The sequence below is a fragment of the Ambystoma mexicanum genome, chromosome 13 (assembly GCF_040938575.1).
Source record: "Ambystoma mexicanum isolate Mex_15411 chromosome 13, UKY_AmexF1_1, whole genome shotgun sequence".
In the NCBI taxonomy this organism is placed as follows: Eukaryota; Metazoa; Chordata; class Amphibia; order Caudata; family Ambystomatidae; genus Ambystoma; species Ambystoma mexicanum.
This window is the reverse complement of record NC_090938.1, coordinates 759,085,722-759,108,921: the sequence shown is the minus strand read 5'-3', so window position 1 is coordinate 759,108,921 and position 23,200 is coordinate 759,085,722. Positions and strand designations below refer to the sequence as shown.

At 55.2% G+C, this 23,200-nt stretch overlaps 1 protein-coding gene across 4 annotated transcripts in view; it reads left to right on the top strand.

The window, feature by feature from the left end:
* LOC138520683 (large proline-rich protein BAG6-like) overlaps positions 1-23,200 on the top strand; it is a 1,763,116-nt gene that overhangs the window by 1,209,193 nt on the left and 530,723 nt on the right. The gene's annotated exons all lie outside the window — the stretch shown is intronic.

The window sequence follows — 23,200 nt, the reverse complement described above, 5'->3', positions numbered from 1 at the left end:
ATCTTTCCTAATTAGCGCGCGAATCCTTATCTTTGACGGATTGCCCCGCCGCTGTCTGCGCTTGTGCGTGGCTACACGCACAGCTAAAGAGGCACACCTGTCCTCCATCTGATCAGCCCGTTTAACGGACGATTCAAGGGTCTCTCTCATAATAATTTGTTGCTCTTGGAGCAGGGATACCTCGTCTGTTAATTTACTAATCTGAGCATCTTTAAGCAATTCATTCTCATGCACCTTTCTGAGCGCCTGCAGGAATAACCAGCCTATGTTTCCTGCTGCCTTTAGCTCCTTTCTGCATTTCTCAAGCGGTAAACTCTCCAAGCACTTACTAATTACCGCCGGGGAAACATCATTTTCAAGCATGACCCATGCCCTCGGTGCCGAGTACCGATGCAAAATATCTGCCACACCCGACCAAGCATTTGATGCCGGCCATCCTGGAATGTGACAGAGTGCACTATCTTCCCCATTGCATTCATCTTTTGCATGTTTTTTCCAGAAGGGCATCGTGCTCGTAAACCCTGCTCACAGCGCCAAATGTAGTGATAAACAGTACCCGCACCTCCCTGGGATCCAGCCCTTTGTGCAAAGTAAATCACTCCTAATTACCTTCCCACACAAATAAGGTTTAAGAAGCACGATGAACTCAGTCTGGAAAAAAGCCAATCACACAGAATATGATGCTTGCATTTATTATCTACAATGACTAATGAAAACTAAGCAGCAATTTATAATAATGTGGAAATAGAGAGTGCAAGCTATATAATGCCAATTATCAATCACAGATGAATATGCAATTATTTGGTCTTACGCTCCTAATGAAATGTAGATGAAGGTACGATCTGATCACACCCAGGACCCTCGCCGCTACAGGTGCCCGGCACTCCTCAGCAGAGGAGGGGAGGACTGGCCAAGCCCCCACAGTCCTACACCAGAGCGGGGATGTGATGTTAGGAGCCTCGGCCCTGATAGCGCACAGCTGGTCGTCCAGGCACTGTCCTTGATATGCGCGTCTTTCCAACAGTCCAGGATGAGTCCCCCCTCCCAGGTCCAAGTATAGTTCTCTTATTAGGAGCTGCACGTCAATCATCATGACGTGTCAGCTCTTCGAGAAGCTTCTAGGCTCTCCCCTCCTGGCAGTAAACATGTTTTTTGCTTGGAAAGTTACAAGACTGGAAACAGCCAGCCTTGGCTCCCAGGCTTCGGGCACTGTGTTTTGCATTCTTGCCTTATCAGTGCACCTGACTCGCAGAGCGAAGACGAGCAAAGCTATGCCTGACTCCCAAGGGCTGCACAGAGCCTCTTGTGCTAGATGTTTTATGTCTTCAGAAAAGGCCTTTGCAATTAACCCCTTGCAAGCATGCAGGCTCACCCAGTTCGAGAGTCCTGGTTGATGTCAGCATTTTCCTCCACGCTTCGAATAGGCTCTAGTACACACAAGATAGCTCAGTGGGTTAGTGCAAATGCAGGTTACTACAAGCGCCTAGCAGCTTATCACGACAATCCTCATGTGCTGACTCATCGGGTGTGGCTCCCTAGGCCTGGTCTTCATGTGCTGACTCATCGGGTGTGGCAGGCAGGCTGAACCTGGTGGACGTGGCTTCAGAAGCTCAGTTATATAAGCTGCTCCATCCTTAAGGCCGGTGCTTCGCATTACTGTGCACTCACGTGCAACGTGACGCTCACTGCCGCTTGGACCAGTTTACTTACCTTTGAAACCAGGTGTTCTCCTGTATACTCACCTCCAGGAAACCGGTGCTTCATCGCTTCATCTGCAGACTCATCTCCTGACATCCAATGATCCCGACACTGCAGCACTACACTCCGCATCCACGAACTCGTACCCTGTGAAGAAGAAGAAAGACAAGGTTAGAACATCCGTCCTAGGGCCGCGCCACATTTGAACCCTGCGCTCCCCCTAGTTAACAACTCACTAGCTACTGTACCGCTGCAGCTTTGTTCCTCATTCCCTCCGGCTACCGCCTCGAGTTCCACAGCTTCTGCCGGGCGAGCACCATCACCTGCAAGGGAAGAAAGCAAAAGAGCAAACATCAAAAATGGAACGGACAGCAATACAAGACAACAAACTTTACAATACAACAAAAACAGACGAGGAAAGACAAAGGCAAACAGGAACACTTACCTGAAGTATAGTGGCTTAGTCGCAGCAGGACTGGACTACCACGAGCAAGAGACCAGTGAAGGAACTCGGTCCAAATCATACAAGCGTCCCCCACAGAAGCAGCAGGATGGAGTGCTCGCCAAAACTAATCAACAGGTGAGCTTTCCAGGGACAGCGCATCCCACGGGTACCACGGTTTGGGAGAAGGGGTCTGGAAGGGGATCAGGCGCACGAGCTGGCATACTCACGCCCCCTATTCTCCACGCAGGAGCAGTTCCGAGCAGCATTACCTAATACCACCAGTCACCACATTAGCACAGTGGGCGGAAGTCGGACCCGAGCGACCTCACCCCCGGGAGGGCTGCAACCGTGCCTCAACGCCTCCACAGAGACCAGGTGAGCGTAACAGTTCTGCACCATGCACACAAATGTTTCATGTATGTAAGCGCATTTGTTTTCTAAAATAATTAGAATCTTTGAACTAAGCGTATAGAACTTACCGGCAGATGTCAAGACACAGCGTCTGCGCCTTCCCGTGCTTTGCTCTGTGCGAAAAAACCCAGCTATAAGTGACTGCGTACAAAATATAAGACCATCGGCTTAAAAGTAAGAGCTTTTTTTATCTAGCCTCAGTTTGTGCTGTCCAAATATGTGAATGGTGACCAAATAATATTAAATCATGAATTAATTTATATCAAAAGTCTATTGAGTAACAATGAAATAGGCGAATAGAAGGCTGTTTCTAGGCTTTAATAAAAGTTGCTGGCAAATCATGCTAAGTTCTCCTGGCAATTGCCTTTTCTCCTAGAGGCAAATCAGCGCCTATAGATCTAGACGGGCTCGTCTAGCAACTGAACCCTGAGAGATTGTGAGAGATACCACAAGAAATCAGGTAAAACATTTATAGCCAAAAATCACTTTTTGTAGAGATTTGAAAATGACAACAAAAGTCAAGAATGACAATTGAAAATACAAGATAAAAACTCAGTTCCTGCCTCTGTTATAGGGTACCAAAAAGGAGGCTCCTATTTTGAAATATTTCTTCTTCTAATAAAGTGTTGAAATATCACTGTGCTCACACCCTGACTCTGTGTCTGGTGACATAGTTTTTAGATCATTTTTATCAGTAATGCATGACCAATACGATGCTGTTTGGGCATCATTTTATTTTATTTGTTTCTATCTCTGCCACGGGTCAAAATATATATATTTTTTGAAAAATGTTTTGTGTTATTTTGTAGTGTAACGACTCATCTAATACCAAAGGAGTATACACGACAAATACACCAATAAAAGGAATGATCCTGTCCTGAAGAACGCCAAGCAAATTATTCGGAAAAGACACTAAAGATAGTCAAGCCGATTCATGGAATTATTAGCGCGGCGCAAGTGGCCAAAAACGTGCGAATCGCAGTGGAATAGCGAAAATCGCAGTGCAAGTGCGAAAATCGCACGAAAAGCAGCGCACATCGATTCATGGAAGGCCGTGCGCGAGAAAACCATCGGATGTGCGATAAAAAAGTGCGCGGCGCACGTTGGCGCACAGGCCATCTAACGGCGTGCGCCAGGTTACAGCGAAAATCGCACAGGCCACAGCGAAAATCGCACATAGCGCGGCGCACGCAACAAAAGTAGGCGGAACACGGGGCGTAACACTCGGAATGGGGAACAACTTGCCAAAATGTGGGCGTCACGGGGGAAGCACAGGGTACAAGTGCGCGGAACGCCCACACGCTCGCCTACAACACGTATTCATGGAATAGAATAGGGCAAAAAAGCGCACGCTCAAACCAGGGCACAGGCACAAACACGACCGCCACAAGAAAGCAGGCGGTAGCGTCTCTGCGCCTGTAAGAAATGTGCGGCAAAAGGTGCGCCAACAAATAGCACCTATATACAGCCATGATGAATGCCCAATACTGTGGCCCTCCAGGACAAATGACGTGCAAAGGGGTACCCACAAACACAGACACGCGCTGACAGAAAAAAAACGTGTGCGTGTATACCGGGGTGCGCGGGAAGTCTCACACGCGAATTGGCCGGGTACGTGGATTACAGGGGTGCGCGGGAAGTACCACATGCGATTTGTCAGGGTACGTGGATTTCAGGGGTGCGCGGGAAGTTCCACACGCGATATGGCCGGGTACGTGGATTTCAGGGGTGCGCGGGAAGTCCCACACGCGATTAGGCATGGTACGTGGATTTCAGGGGTGCGCGGGAAGTTCCACACGCGATTTGGCCGGGTACGTGGATTTCAGGGGTGCGCGGGAAGTCCCACACGCGATTAGTCAGTGTACGTGGATTGCAGGGGTGCGCGGGAAGTTACACACGCGATTTGGCCGTGTACGTGGATTTCAGGGGTGCGCGGGAAGTACCACACGCGATTTGTCAGGGTACGTGGATTTCAGGGGTGCGCGGGAAGTTACACACGCGATTTGGCCGGGTACGTGGATTTCAGGGGTGCGCGGGAAGTTCCACACGCGATTTGGCCGGGTACATGGATTTCAGGGGTGCGCGGGAAGTACCACACGCGATTTGTCAGGGTACGTGGATTTCAGGGGTGCGCGGGAAGTTACACAAGCGATTTGGCCGGGTACGTGGATTTCAGGGGTGCGCGGGAAGTTCCACACGCGATTTGGCCGGGTACATGGATTTCAGGGGTGCGCGGGAAGTACCATACGCGATTTGTCAGGGTACGTGGATTTCAGGGGTGCGCGGGAAGTTCCACACGCGATTTGGCCGTGAACGTGGATTTCAGGGGTGCGCGGGAAGTACCACACGCGATTTGTCAGGGTACGTGGATTTCAGGGGTGCGCAGGAAGTTACACACGCGATTTGGCCGGGTACGTGGATTTCAGGGGTGCGCGGGAAGTTCCACACACGATTTGGCTGTGTACGTGGATTTCAGGGGTGCGCGGGAAGTACCACACGCGATTTGTCAGGGTACGTGGATTGCAGGGGTGCGCGGGAAGTTCCACACGCGATTTGGCTGTGTGCTCCCAGGTATTACCTGTACACCCTCCACGGCCCCTGCAGGCAGCACACACCACAGGGGACTACCCTGCACACCTGCTCATGTCACCCACCACCCCCACCCCCCAGCCACCAGGGGCACCCTCCACCAGGCCCCCACCCATGTCACCCACCACCCCCACCCCCCAGCAGTGCAGGGGCATCCTCCACCAGGCCCCCACCCATGTCACCCACCACCCCCACCCCCCAGCAGTGCAGGGGCATCCTCCACCAGGCCCCCACCCATGTCTCCCACCACCCCCACCCCCCAGCACTGTGGGGCACCTGCCAGCAGGCCCCCACCCATGTCCAACCCATGTCTCCCACCACCCCCACCCCCTAGCCACCAGGGGCACCCTCCACCAGGCCCCCACCCATGTCTCCCACCACCCCCACCCCCCAGCACTGTGGGGCACCTGCCAGCAGGCCCCCACCCATGTCTCCCACCACCCCCACCCCCCAGCCACCAGGGGCACCCTCCACCAGGCCCCCACCCATGTCACCCACCACCCCCAGCCACCAGGGGCACCCTCCACCAGGCCCCCACCCATGTCTCCCACCACCCCCACCCCCCAGCACTGTGGGGCACCTGCCATAAGGCCCCCACCCATGTCCAACCCATGTCTCCCACCACCCCCACCCCCCAGCACTGTGGGGCACCTGCCAGCAGGCCCCCACCCATGTCTCCCACCACCCCCACCCCCCAGCCACCAGGGGCACCCTCCACCAGGCCCCCACCCATGTCACCCACCACCCCCACCCCCCAGCAGTGCAGGGGCATCCTCCACCAGGCCCCCACCCATATCTCCCACCACCCCCACCCCCCAGCAGTGCAGGGGCATCCTCCACCAGGCCCCCACCCATGTCTCCCACCACCCCCACCCCCCAGCCACCAGGGGCACCCTCCACCAGGCCCCCACCCATGTCTCCCACCACCCCCACCCCCAGCACTGTGGGGCACCTGCCAGCAGGCCCCCACCCATGTCTCCCACCACCCCCACCCCCCAGCCACCAGGGGCACCCTCCACCAGGCCCCCACCCATGTCACCCACCACCCCCAGCCACCAGGGGCACCCTCCACCAGGCCCCCACCCATGTCTCCCACCACCCCCACCCCCCAGCACTGTGGGGCACCTGCCAGCAGGCCCCCACCCATGTCCAACCCATGTCTCCCACCACCCCCACCCACCAGCACTGTGGGGCACCTGCCAGCAGGCCCCCACCCATGTCTCCCACCACCCCCACCCCCCAGCCACCAGGGGCACCCTCCACCAGGCCCCCACCCATGTCACCCACCACCCCCACCCCCCAGCAGTGCAGGGGCATCCTCCACCAGGCCCCCACCCATGTCTCCCACCACCCCCACCCCCCAGCAGTGCAGGGGCATCCTCCACCTGGCCCCCACCCATGTCTCCCACCCCCCAGCCACCAGGGGCACCCTCCACCAGGCCCCCACCCATGTCACCCACCACCCCCACCCCCCAGCAGTGCAGGGGCAGCCTCCACCAGGCACCCACACATGTCCCCCTGCCCCCAGGTCCTGACGATACTCAATCAGGCAGTAATGGGCAGCATACCCAGCACAAACACCCAGGCAAGGATTGCATCCACCCACATAGTGAATGCAATTACATGATACAACCCCAATGGCAAGTATGTAAATGAACACATGTCCGTCACACACACATACACAATGGGTGAAAGTGAATGTCAAAACCCATATCATGACATGTATGAAACCAATGAGAAAATACCACAAGTGAAAGTTAAAAAAACATGTATTAAAGATGAAAAATAAGTAAACAAATCAAACATACAACAATGGGGATAACAAAATAAATGGTCCATGTCCGAGAACAAATGTAAAAATAAAAAAAACAAAGTAATCCAAAAACAAATGTTGTCCAAAGCAATATCATGTGGAAGGAAAATAATGAAAAACCATTTCCTCATGGTGAACACAATAATTAATAAAAAAAATGTTTCTTCAAAAAGCAAACTATATACACGAATATTCCAGGGTCCATGAGCCCAACACCATAAATGAAACCTACTACTACCTAATGAAAAAAATATATACAAAAAAGTGGCCATTGTCCGAGCGGTCCAAAAAAATAAAAATGAATAAAGGAAACCTAACACTAACTAACTAAATAACTATATACAAAGGCAGCGGGCAAGTCCTGTGGCTCACTCCGTGATGTTGCTGGCCAGGGCATCATCGAACTCCATGTCGATGTCCTGGAGGCGAGACTCTGTCCTGGCCCCGAGGTCTCGCAGGGATAACCCCATGTTCAGCTCAAACTCCCTGCGAGCTTCCTCGAGGCACTCAGCCCGCCTCAACGCCCGACGCATGGAGAACTCCCCCCTGACCATGGTGAGCCGCTCCTCTTCCGCCCGCTGCCGCTCCGCACCTATCCGCTGGACCAACTGCTCCCACACGGAAGACACCACCATCCCAGGGTTGCCCTGCCCTCCGGCCGATGCCTGCCCCTCTGATCTTGATGGCCCCGAGCCATGATGCCTCCCACGTCGAGCCTGCTGCTGCCTCCGACGCCACTGCCTCTGCCAGCACGACGGCATCCAGGCTGATGGAAACCACCGACGCCGTCGTGCACGTGCCCTGCCCGATGATGCTGTCACATCTTCCATCTGCTGGGGTCCAGTTGCTGTGTTGTCCACCCCTGCTGGACCTCCGACTCCCAACTGTGGCAGGGATGGGATCCCCACCGAGCTGGCTGCATTGGTCGGGGCAGGTCCACAGGGGGCCCTGGTGGCATCTGGGCCGGAAGACGGCAAGGAGAACGACTGGTGTATAGCCTGCACAGAGGAGGAGAGGGCCGCCAGATTGGCCAACACATGCAGCAAACCCCCGAACATGGCCGATCCCAATTGGGCCACGTCGGCACGGTGCACTTCGTGATGACGTGCGTGCTCCTCCCGGGAAGCATGCACGGCATCACGAATCACAGCCGTGCGCATCGCGACCCCAATCAGGACCTTCTCCACACGGCCAGGGGTTCCCACGTCCGCAGGTGGAGGGGAGTCAGGTGACATGGACATCCCCTCTACCTGCGGACGGGCCTGGGACGGGGCATCCCTGCTGGTGCATGGTGGTGCACTCACAGGGTCAGGGACAGCGACATGCACAGGCCCCTCCACGGTGACCTGTGCTGCCTCCTGCCCCTGGCCCTGGACTGCACCACTTGCACCAGCAGGGATGCCCCCACCAGGCCCCATGTGTGCCCCAGTGGCGGCCTCCTCCTCCTCTGTGCAAACCACCAACCTGGATGGCTCCTCACCGTCTCCCACCGTAGCAGGCCCCTGTGGGGGCTCACCCACCCCTTCCGCTGCAGCCGTGGGGGCATCCCCGCCGCCTTGCTCCACAGCGCCGTCTCCGCCTTCTTCTTCACTAGCCGCTGCGTAGAGGGAGACAAAGAACACAAGCATCAGGGTACTGTACAATGGTCCCCTAGACAGGAAGCAATAGCAGATGAGCACCACTGTCAAAGTACACTTCCATCATGTCCCTCCACAACACATGGGTCAGTCCAGGCAAAACACACACAGTAACAGGCATGGTGCATGCCATGGACATTTCCATGCATGTCCAATGGACTCTTGAAACATTCAATGATATGTAACTCACATGCATCATGGCTCATGCCTATCACATGCACACACTTCACCTCAGTCACATCCATCTGGCCCCAAACACACCAAACACAGCGGATACAAGGGTAATTTGGCTGCTTCACTGAATCTGTGCATTGTCACACACATGTGTCATGCATCCATGGCATGCACAAGTCACAGACACGCAGGTCAGGCACACAGACATGGCTACCATATATGTACCTGGCATCAGCACCCATCCCTCACCCCCACCCATGTCCAGGTACAGAGACTGGCATGCTCTCATGTTCAAAATCTGCATAGGGCTCCCCATGCGGCATTTGAACACATGCAACAACCATGTGGGTCACACATCACTGGTCGCACATGCATTACTATGATGTCCCTGCACACATACATGCATACATGGCCTATGGCACACATACAGGCAAGTATCATAGAACCAGCACACCGCAACATGCCCTGTCTCACACAGTAATGCTTGGACACTTACCGCTCAACTCCAGACGGGCCTCCCTCTCAAGGATCTGGGCGTGGAGCGCTGGGCGTACGCGTTCCAGGACCCTCATCTGGATGGAACTCATGCGGCCCCGGCCCCCCTCCACGAGGCGCCGGGCCTTCACAAGGGTCCTGGACCTCAAGTCCTCCCAGCGCTTCTTGATCTTCTGGACGTTGCGGGTTGCCACCCCCTCCGCGTTGATGGCAACCACACAGTCGGCCCAGATCCTCTCCCGTCCTTCCTTGCTGGCGCGGGACGATCCAAAGAGGGCATCATACTGCCCCAGGACATGCTCCACCAGGACACCAACTTCGGTGGCAGTGAAGCTGGTGCCCCTCTGCCCCTCTGGCCTGGGGTTGCCACTGGTGCCAGATGTGGAAGTGCCCGACATGGCAACCCCAGAGGCAGGTGTGGGTGGGCAACTGGGTCCTGGGGCTGGGCTGTGGAGCGATGTAATCCCAGTCGGGAGTCTTCAGTTCCAGCAGGGGTGGACACAGCAACTGGACCCCTGCAGATGGCTGATGTGCAAGCACCAAATGGCAGGGCACGGTGGCAGCAGGCAGGCAGGCAGGCAGCAGCAGATGGCACGTGGGAGGCTGCTCGGGGCACTGGGGGGCAGTAACTCGGCCTTCTGGGCAGGAGCGTGGTCTTCCGTGTGTTTTCGCGTGGCCAGCTTGATACGGAGTGATTTGGCACGTGAAAATCCTGCACGTCAGCGTGAAATCCGAGGAAAGGCCCTTAGCGCGTAAGCGCGTCAGCACGCATACGCGATTCTATTGGACCAGAGTCCCTCAGCACGTAAGCGCGTCTGTGACGTGACCCGCACGGGTGTTCCCCACTCAGCACGTGATGACGGAGCACACGTGGAAATACTGCACGTCAGAGTGTCATCGCGTGTAATTGGACAAAAGTGCGCGTACACGCGATTGGCCTATGTACGTGTATTTCAGGGGTGCGCGGGCACTTACACACGCAAGTACGTCAGCGCACCTGTATCCCGTGGTGCGTGGGAATTTCCACACGCTATTGGACTGGGAACTGGATTCCAGGGGTGCGCGGGTCACACGCTCGCCTAGAACACGCGCAAAGCATAAATTTGCGCACTTTAACAATAACAAGCTCAGACGCCAGGATGAACATACCGTTCCTAGCAGCAGTGGCAGTGGGCTACCAAAGGAGGAGGAGGAGGATAGTCAGGGCCAGAATATTCACACCCAGAACCAGCCTTTTCGGGATGCCTGATGACCAGGTGTATGGGAGGTACAGGTTTCCACCACACATAATACTGGACCTGGTGAGTGAGTGGGAGGATGACCTCACATCACCCACCCTTTGCTCCCAAGCACTCAGCCCCCTGGAGAAGGTCCTCAATGTACTGCACTTCTTAGCCACTGGATCATTTCAGCGGACAAGTGCCATAGTGGGTGGGGTGTCACAGGCCATCCAGTCACGCTGCCTACACCAGGTCTTGAACATCATCACTGCACGCCCATCAGTCCGCAGGCACATATACCTGCCCAGAACACCTGCAGAAAGGCATGCTGCCGCCATGGATTTTTACGGTGTGGCACGATTCCCCAAAGTGCTAGGTGCCATCGACTGCACCCATGTGGCTCTACGTCCCCCCAGGGCATCTGAGCACATCTATAGGAACCGCAAGCACTGGCATTCCATCAACGTGCAGGTAGCATGTAATGCCAAGGGAATCATCACCTCAGTATATGCCAACTATCCCGGGTCCACCCACGACAGCTTCATTTACCGAATGTCCACCCTAAGCCGGGACCTAGAAGCTGGGCGGCATGGCGATACATGGCTGCTTGGTGAGTATGTATGCCACTGCACATGCATGCATGTTGGATACTGAGCAAGGTCACAACCCCACCAATGATACCAATCACCACCTCCACAGGGGACAGTGCCTACCCTCTCAGCCCCCACATGATGACGCCAATTCGGAACCCCACCACGCCACCCGAGGTAAGATATAACACAGCCCACATTACGACCCGGGGCATAGTGGAGCGCACATTCGGAGTGCTAAAGTCACGCTTTCGCTCCCTTGACCGTTCTGGCGGGCAGCTGTTATACGCTCCCCCAGTAGTGTGCAGGATCATAGTGGCAGCATGTGTCCTGCACAACGTTGCAACACGCCGGGGCCTGGCCGTGGACATGGTGGTGGCCCCACATCCCCAACCACATGCACAGCCGCTGCGCATGGGAGGGGAAAGGGCACGGGGGGAGGCAGCCCGTACACAGCTAGTGGCTAATTACTTCACATAGTGATCACACCCCTGTGGAGTGCACACTGGCCTGGCACATTCCATCTGACAATCAATGATGACTCAACCTGACACTGATCCTGAATGTCTGGAGATTCAACCGTGAAAAGCATATCAGCCTGAGATTGTTCACCTGGAAGTGTTACAATGTGTGCATCCCTACCCACACACACCACCAATGCAGTTTTGTGAAGAAACACATTCAAGCAGCTAAAATGAATACCCACTTGCTAAATGCAACAAGAGGACAGTGCCATATCACCCAACCCATCCCCAGCACCGCCACACAACACACCGTGCCATGTCATGCTATGTGCAGGTAACAAAGTAATCCCCACAACATGACAAGTGTCACGATGTACAGTGTCCCCAATTGAAACTTGCTACACCTGAAATGCTCACTGTAATGCAGGACCAACAACAAACTTGAGCAGGTACTACCATTAACATGACTTCACTAATGTAATAAATCAGTAGTCTCACCACCTGGAAATACCTGCACTCCCACCACTTCCAACTGTACAGTGTTGGCGCCATGTAGAGTTGTAGGTGCACTGCTGCCAACAAGGACGCCATCTCCAGACTAGAGGGCCTTGTGTAGACAAGAGGAAGGGACCTGCAAATTGGGAGGCAGACACAGATGATGAGTTACACATCAATGCAACATGCAGTGTACAACAGAACAGCAATATGCACTAGGAATGTATACACAGTATTGACTAGACTACCCACACATGTAGTGGGAGTCCAATGTCACCATGTACTTCAATGTCACTTGGGCACACCCTTTGCAAGCCCATGGAAACGGGAAGCAGGAGGGGTGTGTGTGACTCAAACCCAGGCATCTGAACCAAATACATGACAAGCCTGCATGTGCCCAGCCACAATGCAGCGTATGCCCACAGGATCCATGGAAGCCAACAAATTGTCCCAAAAAAATTGGGAAAAATATACAAATAAAAATAAAAATAAAAATAAAAAAAAATAAAAAATGGCCATTAATGGGCCCGGGGGGGTTGGGGAGGCCACCCAGGAGGTCCGAGGACAGGGTGCACACCAAAACCCACCTGTGTGGATCCTGGGAAAAAAAAAACACCTCCATGGGCTCATGGCCCACACGGCTACCCTGTTGTGGGAGTATCACTGCTGTCGCTATTATCACCCTGTGCAGCTGCATCCGGAGGTGGTTGCACTATGGGAGGCAGCCCACGCAAGGCCCTACTCTGTTCCTCCATGGCTGCAAGCATGCGGGTGTGGTAGGTCTCGTTCTGGAGGATGAGGGTGCGGAGGTCCCCATGCAACAACTCACGGGATGCCCGGACCTCCGCCCTTGTTGCTTGCATCTCAGCTGAGAGCGTACGGGTGAGACGCTCCAGCTGCTGTTCTGTCCTTTGGTGTGTTGAAGCCTCAAGCTCAACAAGAGTCGTCCTGAGTTGATGGAGCTCCTGCCTCAGGGCTTCCCTGTGGCCCTGGGACTCTATGGAGATGGCCTCCTGCAGAGTCGCCAGTGCCGCCCGCCTGTCCCTGTTGGACGCCAACATGTCCTCCCTGTGTGACTGGCAGATGGAGTCGGTTGCCTGCTCTAGTCGCTCCATCAGCCTTTCAGGGGGGACAATGGAAGTGGCCACCCTATCCATGGCCTGAGCCATCATCTCGGATGATGCTGCCTGTTGGGTAGCCATACCGTAAATGGATTGCTCCCATGCGGTATTGCCAGGTGGCGTACGGCCACCACGTCGGCGGGCACCACACCTGTCTGGGGCAAGGCGGACTGCGCCTTGCTGTGCCAGCACTGCCTGAGGCTGCAGGACTGCATTCCCCCTCTGATCTGCTGGCCCAGGAACAGGATCAGATGTCGCGGAGTGTGACCCTGCATCCATAACCACCAAAGGCCTAGCTGCCAACACTGACATCCCCATTGAGGGTTCTGACCCTGGTGCAGGTGGGTGGGACAGAACAGAATCCCTCCCTGGAACACTCACCTGCGACGGCACGTAGGTCTCATCATCCGAATCAACAGCTGAGTACAGCTCGGGGGAGGTGCAGCCAGAGACACCCCTTGAGAGCACGACCTGCAGCACTTGTGGGTTCTCACCCACCAGCACACCACGTCCCTCACTGGTGGTTGGTCGGCCCTCGGACCCCTCCTGGCTCTGCACCATCTCCACAACCCCAGCAGTATCAGGTGCGTCTTCCCCTGCAAAGACATAATAACAAAGAAATGGAAACAGGCATTAGCACCATGGCACACAATGAGGGCTGAGAAGCAAGAGAACCAGTACTTGATTGACACATGTCCCACATGACTAAGACCCTCCCATGCATGCACCCTCACTGCGTATGAAGGGCAGGCAAATGGCACACACTGATGACACAAAGATGGAAGATGAACACATTTCCTGCATGCTGCCTGGCAGTGGCATCACACATTGGCCTGTGATTGCCAGGTGACACACACATGCCATCACACAGATGGCATGTACCATTGCTATTGAGGCAAGATGGAGAGGAGGGCAGCACTTATTCATTCAGTCCAGTTCCCGCATGTAATAGCTTTTCTAAATCAAACAGGTCTGATTTTCACCTGGAGCTGGCAGTCCCAAATGGTCCAATTGCACAGGGACATGTGTGAACATATGATATCCAGGTAACAAAGTCACTCCACTTTACCATAGCCATGCCAGACATGTGACTAGAGGACTGAGAAATGCCTAGTATAAGTGGTGGAATGCAAACAATCTGTCTGAATGAACAGAGAAAAATAAGCAACAATGTTGTGGCAAGGTGACACTTCAAGGGCAACTGGCGTGCTGTTGGGCTAGATGTCTACTGTTGGCAGAAGGTATACTGCAATGGCCAAATGCAGCTGCGCAGGATGTATTGCATGAAGCACATGGCTGACCCATACGACTCAGGCGCACACACTCTCACCTGGCACACAAACAGAAGCCCTCACACACACACCATGCACATGGATGAGACACACACATGCATGTGCACTCACCGGACAATGCCTCGTAATCAGGCAGATCTCCCACGCCTTGGATCTGTTCCTCCGTGACGTAGGTCCCAGCGACTGACTCATGTGGAGTGAGTTCCATGTCTACTACTGGAGACCCACCTCCAGTCACTAGAGTTGCGGCATGACTTGAGGCCAGCTTCTTCTTTGCCCTGCGCTTTAGGTCATTCCAGCGCTTATAGCAATCATTGGCTGTGCGCCTCACGATTCCAAGGGCACTTACGATGTCCGCAACGGTCTGCCAGTGTGCCTGGCGTTGTGCAGGTGTGGTCTTGGATCCTGCAACAATGACCATCTCGTTATCATGTCCGGACACATACTCGACAAGTGCATTCAGTTCGTCATCCGTGAAGCTGGGCTTCCTCAACGGGCCGGACTGTGTAGCCGTGTCTGGGGCATCAGCCTGTGCCGGACGAGCACTCTTCCTCTTCCGCTTGGAAGGTGGTGGTGATCCTGAGTGTCCTGCGCCGCTCTGGACACTAGGGGCAGGAGCCCTGGTGGGCTCTGTATCAGGTGTGTGGGATTGCACACTCAGCATGGGAGTTGGTGCAGGCATTGGCTCAAGTGTAATGGTGTCAGGGGGAATGTCAGCAGGATGGACTAGGACCGACACTGTCCTGGCTGGGTGTGTGAGAGCTGGGGTGGATGGAGCCGCAGCTGCCCCTGCAGCCTCTCCGCCCTGCCTACTTGGGGCAGCAGATGACCTTGCTGCCCCAGATCCACGTGGGATGATGGCATCAACGTGCACCAGCGCACGTGTCGTAGCCCTGCTGACCTGGAAGTCAGCCATGGAGTCAGCCAGGTCTGGTGCCACAATGGGCTGGTCCAACAAGGGCTGAGCATGGATGGTGTCAGCCACATCAGCCTCAACGGGAGGGGGGGAGGGGGGGGAGATTATGGGTGCCCTTGACTGGTCCTCCACACATGGGAGGACAGGCTCACCCTGCAAGTTACGACCACGTCCCCTACCGGATCCACCACGGCCACCACTTGTGGCTCTTCCACCTTTGCCACCCTTACGGAATCCTCGCCTCCCAGCCATGGCACTGATGTTAATGTGCGTATGGGAGTGGATGTAGACTATTGTCCTGGGCAATTGGGGGTCAAAGGGGTTGGGTACCAGATGGTAATTGTTTTCCCACACGGAAGACACCACCATCCCAGGGTTGCCCTGCCCTCCGGCCGATGCCTGCCCCTCTGATCTTGATGGCCCCGAGCCATGATGCCTCCCACGTCGAGCCTGCTGCTGCCTCCGACGCCACTGCCTCTGCCAGCACGACGGCATCCAGGCTGATGGAAACCACCGACGCCGTCGTGCACGTGCCCTGCCCGATGATGCTGTCACATCTTCCATCTGCTGGGGTCCAGTTGCTGTGTTGTCCACCCCTGCTGGACCTCCGACTCCCAACTGTGGCAGGGATGGGATCCCCACCGAGCTGGCTGCATTGGTCGGGGCAGGTCCACAGGGGGCCCTGGTGGCATCTGGGCCGGAAGACGGCAAGGAGAACGACTGGTGTATAGCCTGCACAGAGGAGGAGAGGGCCGCCAGTTTGGCCAACACATGCAGCAAACCCCCGAACATGGCCGATCCCAATTGGGCCACGTCGGCACGGTGCACTTCGTGATGACGTGCGTGCTCCCGGGAAGCATGCACGGCATCACGAATCACAGCCGTGCGCATCGCGACCCCAATCAGGACCTTCTCCACACGGCCAGGGGTTCCCACGTCCGCAGGTGGAGGGGAGTCAGGTGACATGGACATCCCCTCTACCTGCGGACGGGCCTGGGACGGGGCATCCCTGCTGGTGCATGGTGGTGCACTCACAGGGTCAGGGACAGCGACATGCACAGGCCCCTCCACGGTGACCTGTGCTGCCTCCTGCCCCTGGCCCTGGACTGCACCACTTGCACCAGCAGGGATGCCCCCACCAGGCCCCATGTGTGCCCCAGTGGCGGCCTCCTCCTCCTCTGTGCAAACCACCAACCTGGATGGCTCCTCACCGTCTCCCACCGTAGCAGGCCCCTGTGGGGGCTCACCCACCCCTTCCGCTGCAGCCGTGGGGGCATCCCCGCCGCCTTGCTCCACAGCGCCGTCTCCGCCTTCTTCTTCACTAGCCGCTGCGTAGAGGGAGACAAAGAACACAAGCATCAGGGTACTGTACAATGGTCCCCTAGACAGGAAGCAATAGCAGATGAGCACCACTGTCAAAGTACACTTCCATCATGTCCCTCCACAACACATGGGTCAGTCCAGGCAAAACACACACAGTAACAGGCATGGTGCATGCCATGGACATTTCCATGCATGTCCAATGGACTCTTGAAACATTCAATGATATGTAACTCACATGCATCATGGCTCATGCCTATCACATGCACACACTTCACCTCAGTCACATCCATCTGGCCCCAAACACACCAAACACAGCGGATACAAGGGTAATTTGGCTGCTTCACTGAATCTGTGCATTGTCACACACATGTGTCATGCATCCATGGCATGCACAAGTCACAGACACGCAGGTCAGGCACACAGACATGGCTACCATATATGTACCTGGCATCAGCACCCATCCCTCACCCCCACCCATGTCCAGGTACAGAGACTGGCATGCTCTCATGTTCAAAATCTGCATAGGGCTCCCCATGCGGCATTTGAACACATGCAACAACCATGTGGGTCACACATCACTGGTCGCACATGCATTACTATGATGTCCCTGCACACATACATGCATACATGGCCTATGGCACACATACAGGCAAGTATCATAGAACCAGCACACCGCAACATGCCCTGTCTCACACAGTAATGCTTGGACACTTACCGCTCAACTCCAGACGGGCCTCCCTCTCAAGGATCTGGGCGTGGAGCGCTGGGCGTACGCGTTCCAGGACCCTCATCTGGATGGAACTCATGCGGCCCCGGCCCCCCTCCACGAGGCGCCGGGCCTTCACAAGGGTCCTGGACCTCAAGTCCTCCCAGCGCTTCTTGATCTTCTGGACGTTGCGGGTTGCCACCCCCTCCGCGTTGATGGCAACCACACAGTCGGCCCAGATCCTCTCCCGTCCTTCCTTGCTGGCGCGGGACGATCCAAAGAGGGCATCATACTGCCCCAGGACATGCTCCACCAGGACACCAACTTCGGTGGCAGTGAAGCTGGTGCCCCTCTGCCCCTCTGGCCTGGGGTTGCCACTGGTGCCAGATGTGGAAGTGCCCGACATGGCAACCCCAGAGGCAGGTGTGGGTGGGCAACTGGGTCCTGGGGCTGGGCTGTGGAGCGATGTAATCCCAGTCGGGAGTCTTCAGTTCCAGCAGGGGTGGACACAGCAACTGGACCCCTGCAGATGGCTGATGTGCAAGCACCAAATGGCAGGGCACGGTGGCAGCAGGCAGGCAGGCAGGCAGCAGCAGATGGCACGTGGGAGGCTGCTCGGGGCACTGGGGGGCAGTAACTCGGCCTTCTGGGCAGGAGCGTGGTCTTCCGTGTGTTTTCGCGTGGCCAGCTTGATACGGAGTGATTTGGCACGTGAAAATCCTGCACGTCAGCGTGAAATCCGAGGAAAGGCCCTTAGCGCGTAAGCGCGTCAGCACGCATACGCGATTCTATTGGACCAGAGTCCCTCAGCACGTAAGCGCGTCTGTGACGTGACCCGCACGGGTGTTCCCCACTCAGCACGTGATGACGGAGCACACGTGGAAATACTGCACGTCAGAGTGTCATCGCGTGTAATTGGACAAAAGTGCGCGTACACGCGATTGGCCTATGTACGTGTATTTCAGGGGTGCGCGGGCACTTACACACGCAAGTACGTCAGCGCACCTGTATCCCGTGGTGCGTGGGAATTTCCACACGCTATTGGACTGGGAACTGGATTCCAGGGGTGCGCGGGTCACACGCTCGCCTAGAACACGCGCAAAGCATAAATTTGCGCACTTTAACAATAACAAGCTCAGACGCCAGGATGAACATACCGTTCCTAGCAGCAGTGGCAGTGGGCTACCAAAGGAGGAGGAGGAGGATAGTCAGGGCCAGAATATTCACACCCAGAACCAGCCTTTTCGGGATGCCTGATGACCAGGTGTATGGGAGGTACAGGTTTCCACCACACATAATACTGGACCTGGTGAGTGAGTGGGAGGATGACCTCACATCACCCACCCTTTGCTCCCAAGCACTCAGCCCCCTGGAGAAGGTCCTCAATGTACTGCACTTCTTAGCCACTGGATCATTTCAGCGGACAAGTGCCATAGTGGGTGGGGTGTCACAGGCCATCCAGTCACGCTGCCTACACCAGGTCTTGAACATCATCACTGCACGCCCATCAGTCCGCAGGCACATATACCTGCCCAGAACACCTGCAGAAAGGCATGCTGCCGCCATGGATTTTTACGGTGTGGCACGATTCCCCAAAGTGCTAGGTGCCATCGACTGCACCCATGTGGCTCTACGTCCCCCCAGGGCATCTGAGCACATCTATAGGAACCGCAAGCACTGGCATTCCATCAACGTGCAGGTAGCATGTAATGCCAAGGGAATCATCACCTCAGTATATGCCAACTATCCCGGGTCCACCCACGACAGCTTCATTTACCGAATGTCCACCCTAAGCCGGGACCTAGAAGCTGGGCGGCATGGCGATACATGGCTGCTTGGTGAGTATGTATGCCACTGCACATGCATGCATGTTGGATACTGAGCAAGGTCACAACCCCACCAATGATACCAATCACCACCTCCACAGGGGACAGTGCCTACCCTCTCAGCCCCCACATGATGACGCCAATTCGGAACCCCACCACGCCACCCGAGGTAAGATATAACACAGCCCACATTACGACCCGGGGCATAGTGGAGCGCACATTCGGAGTGCTAAAGTCACGCTTTCGCTCCCTTGACCGTTCTGGCGGGCAGCTGTTATACGCTCCCCCAGTAGTGTGCAGGATCATAGTGGCAGCATGTGTCCTGCACAACGTTGCAACACGCCGGGGCCTGGCCGTGGACATGGTGGTGGCCCCACATCCCCAACCACATGCACAGCCGCTGCGCATGGGAGGGGAAAGGGCACGGGGGGAGGCAGCCCGTACACAGCTAGTGGCTAATTACTTCACATAGTGATCACACCCCTGTGGAGTGCACACTGGCCTGGCACATTCCATCTGACAATCAATGATGACTCAACCTGACACTGATCCTGAATGTCTGGAGATTCAACCGTGAAAAGCATATCAGCCTGAGATTGTTCACCTGGAAGTGTTACAATGTGTGCATCCCTACCCACACACACCACCAATGCAGTTTTGTGAAGAAACACATTCAAGCAGCTAAAATGAATACCCACTTGCTAAATGCAACAAGAGGACAGTGCCATATCACCCAACCCATCCCCAGCACCGCCACACAACACACCGTGCCATGTCATGCTATGTGCAGGTAACAAAGTAATCCCCACAACATGACAAGTGTCACGATGTACAGTGTCCCCAATTGAAACTTGCTACACCTGAAATGCTCACTGTAATGCAGGACCAACAACAAACTTGAGCAGGTACTACCATTAACATGACTTCACTAATGTAATAAATCAGTAGTCTCACCACCTGGAAATACCTGCACTCCCACCACTTCCAACTGTACAGTGTTGGCGCCATGTAGAGTTGTAGGTGCACTGCTGCCAACAAGGACGCCATCTCCAGACTAGAGGGCCTTGTGTAGACAAGAGGAAGGGACCTGCAAATTGGGAGGCAGACACAGATGATGAGTTACACATCAATGCAACATGCAGTGTACAACAGAACAGCAATATGCACTAGGAATGTATACACAGTATTGACTAGACTACCCACACATGTAGTGGGAGTCCAATGTCACCATGTACTTCAATGTCACTTGGGCACACCCTTTGCAAGCCCATGGAAACGGGAAGCAGGAGGGGTGTGTGTGACTCAAACCCAGGCATCTGAACCAAATACATGACAAGCCTGCATGTGCCCAGCCACAATGCAGCGTATGCCCACAGGATCCATGGAAGCCAACAAATTGTCCCAAAAAAATTGGGAAAAATATACAAATAAAAATAAAAATAAAAATAAAAAAAAATAAAAAATGGCCATTAATGGGCCCGGGGGGGTTGGGGAGGCCACCCAGGAGGTCCGAGGACAGGGTGCACACCAAAACCCACCTGTGTGGATCCTGGGAAAAAAAAAACACCTCCATGGGCTCATGGCCCACACGGCTACCCTGTTGTGGGAGTATCACTGCTGTCGCTATTATCACCCTGTGCAGCTGCATCCGGAGGTGGTTGCACTATGGGAGGCAGCCCACGCAAGGCCCTACTCTGTTCCTCCATGGCTGCAAGCATGCGGGTGTGGTAGGTCTCGTTCTGGAGGATGAGGGTGCGGAGGTCCCCATGCAACAACTCACGGGATGCCCGGACCTCCGCCCTTGTTGCTTGCATCTCAGCTGAGAGCGTACGGGTGAGACGCTCCAGCTGCTGTTCTGTCCTTTGGTGTGTTGAAGCCTCAAGCTCAACAAGAGTCGTCCTGAGTTGATGGAGCTCCTGCCTCAGGGCTTCCCTGTGGCCCTGGGACTCTATGGAGATGGCCTCCTGCAGAGTCGCCAGTGCCGCCCGCCTGTCCCTGTTGGACGCCAACATGTCCTCCCTGTGTGACTGGCAGATGGAGTCGGTTGCCTGCTCTAGTCGCTCCATCAGCCTTTCAGGGGGGACAATGGAAGTGGCCACCCTATCCATGGCCTGAGCCATCATCTCGGATGATGCTGCCTGTTGGGTAGCCATACCGTAAATGGATTGCTCCCATGCGGTATTGCCAGGTGGCGTACGGCCACCACGTCGGCGGGCACCACACCTGTCTGGGGCAAGGCGGACTGCGCCTTGCTGTGCCAGCACTGCCTGAGGCTGCAGGACTGCATTCCCCCTCTGATCTGCTGGCCCAGGAACAGGATCAGATGTCGCGGAGTGTGACCCTGCATCCATAACCACCAAAGGCCTAGCTGCCAACACTGACATCCCCATTGAGGGTTCTGACCCTGGTGCAGGTGGGTGGGACAGAACAGAATCCCTCCCTGGAACACTCACCTGCGACGGCACGTAGGTCTCATCATCCGAATCAACAGCTGAGTACAGCTCGGGGGAGGTGCAGCCAGAGACACCCCTTGAGAGCACGACCTGCAGCACTTGTGGGTTCTCACCCACCAGCACACCACGTCCCTCACTGGTGGTTGGTCGGCCCTCGGACCCCTCCTGGCTCTGCACCATCTCCACAACCCCAGCAGTATCAGGTGCGTCTTCCCCTGCAAAGACATAATAACAAAGAAATGGAAACAGGCATTAGCACCATGGCACACAATGAGGGCTGAGAAGCAAGAGAACCAGTACTTGATTGACACATGTCCCACATGACTAAGACCCTCCCATGCATGCACCCTCACTGCGTATGAAGGGCAGGCAAATGGCACACACTGATGACACAAAGATGGAAGATGAACACATTTCCTGCATGCTGCCTGGCAGTGGCATCACACATTGGCCTGTGATTGCCAGGTGACACACACATGCCATCACACAGATGGCATGTACCATTGCTATTGAGGCAAGATGGAGAGGAGGGCAGCACTTATTCATTCAGTCCAGTTCCCGCATGTAATAGCTTTTCTAAATCAAACAGGTCTGATTTTCACCTGGAGCTGGCAGTCCCAAATGGTCCAATTGCACAGGGACATGTGTGAACATATGATATCCAGGTAACAAAGTCACTCCACTTTACCATAGCCATGCCAGACATGTGACTAGAGGACTGAGAAATGCCTAGTATAAGTGGTGGAATGCAAACAATCTGTCTGAATGAACAGAGAAAAATAAGCAACAATGTTGTGGCAAGGTGACACTTCAAGGGCAACTGGCGTGCTGTTGGGCTAGATGTCTACTGTTGGCAGAAGGTATACTGCAATGGCCAAATGCAGCTGCGCAGGATGTATTGCATGAAGCACATGGCTGACCCATACGACTCAGGCGCACACACTCTCACCTGGCACACAAACAGAAGCCCTCACACACACACCATGCACATGGATGAGACACACACATGCATGTGCACTCACCGGACAATGCCTCGTAATCAGGCAGATCTCCCACGCCTTGGATCTGTTCCTCCGTGACGTAGGTCCCAGCGACTGACTCATGTGGAGTGAGTTCCATGTCTACTACTGGAGACCCACCTCCAGTCACTAGAGTTGCGGCATGACTTGAGGCCAGCTTCTTCTTTGCCCTGCGCTTTAGGTCATTCCAGCGCTTATAGCAATCATTGGCTGTGCGCCTCACGATTCCAAGGGCACTTACGATGTCCGCAACGGTCTGCCAGTGTGCCTGGCGTTGTGCAGGTGTGGTCTTGGATCCTGCAACAATGACCATCTCGTTATCATGTCCGGACACATACTCGACAAGTGCATTCAGTTCGTCATCCGTGAAGCTGGGCTTCCTCAACGGGCCGGACTGTGTAGCCGTGTCTGGGGCATCAGCCTGTGCCGGACGAGCACTCTTCCTCTTCCGCTTGGAAGGTGGTGGTGATCCTGAGTGTCCTGCGCCGCTCTGGACACTAGGGGCAGGAGCCC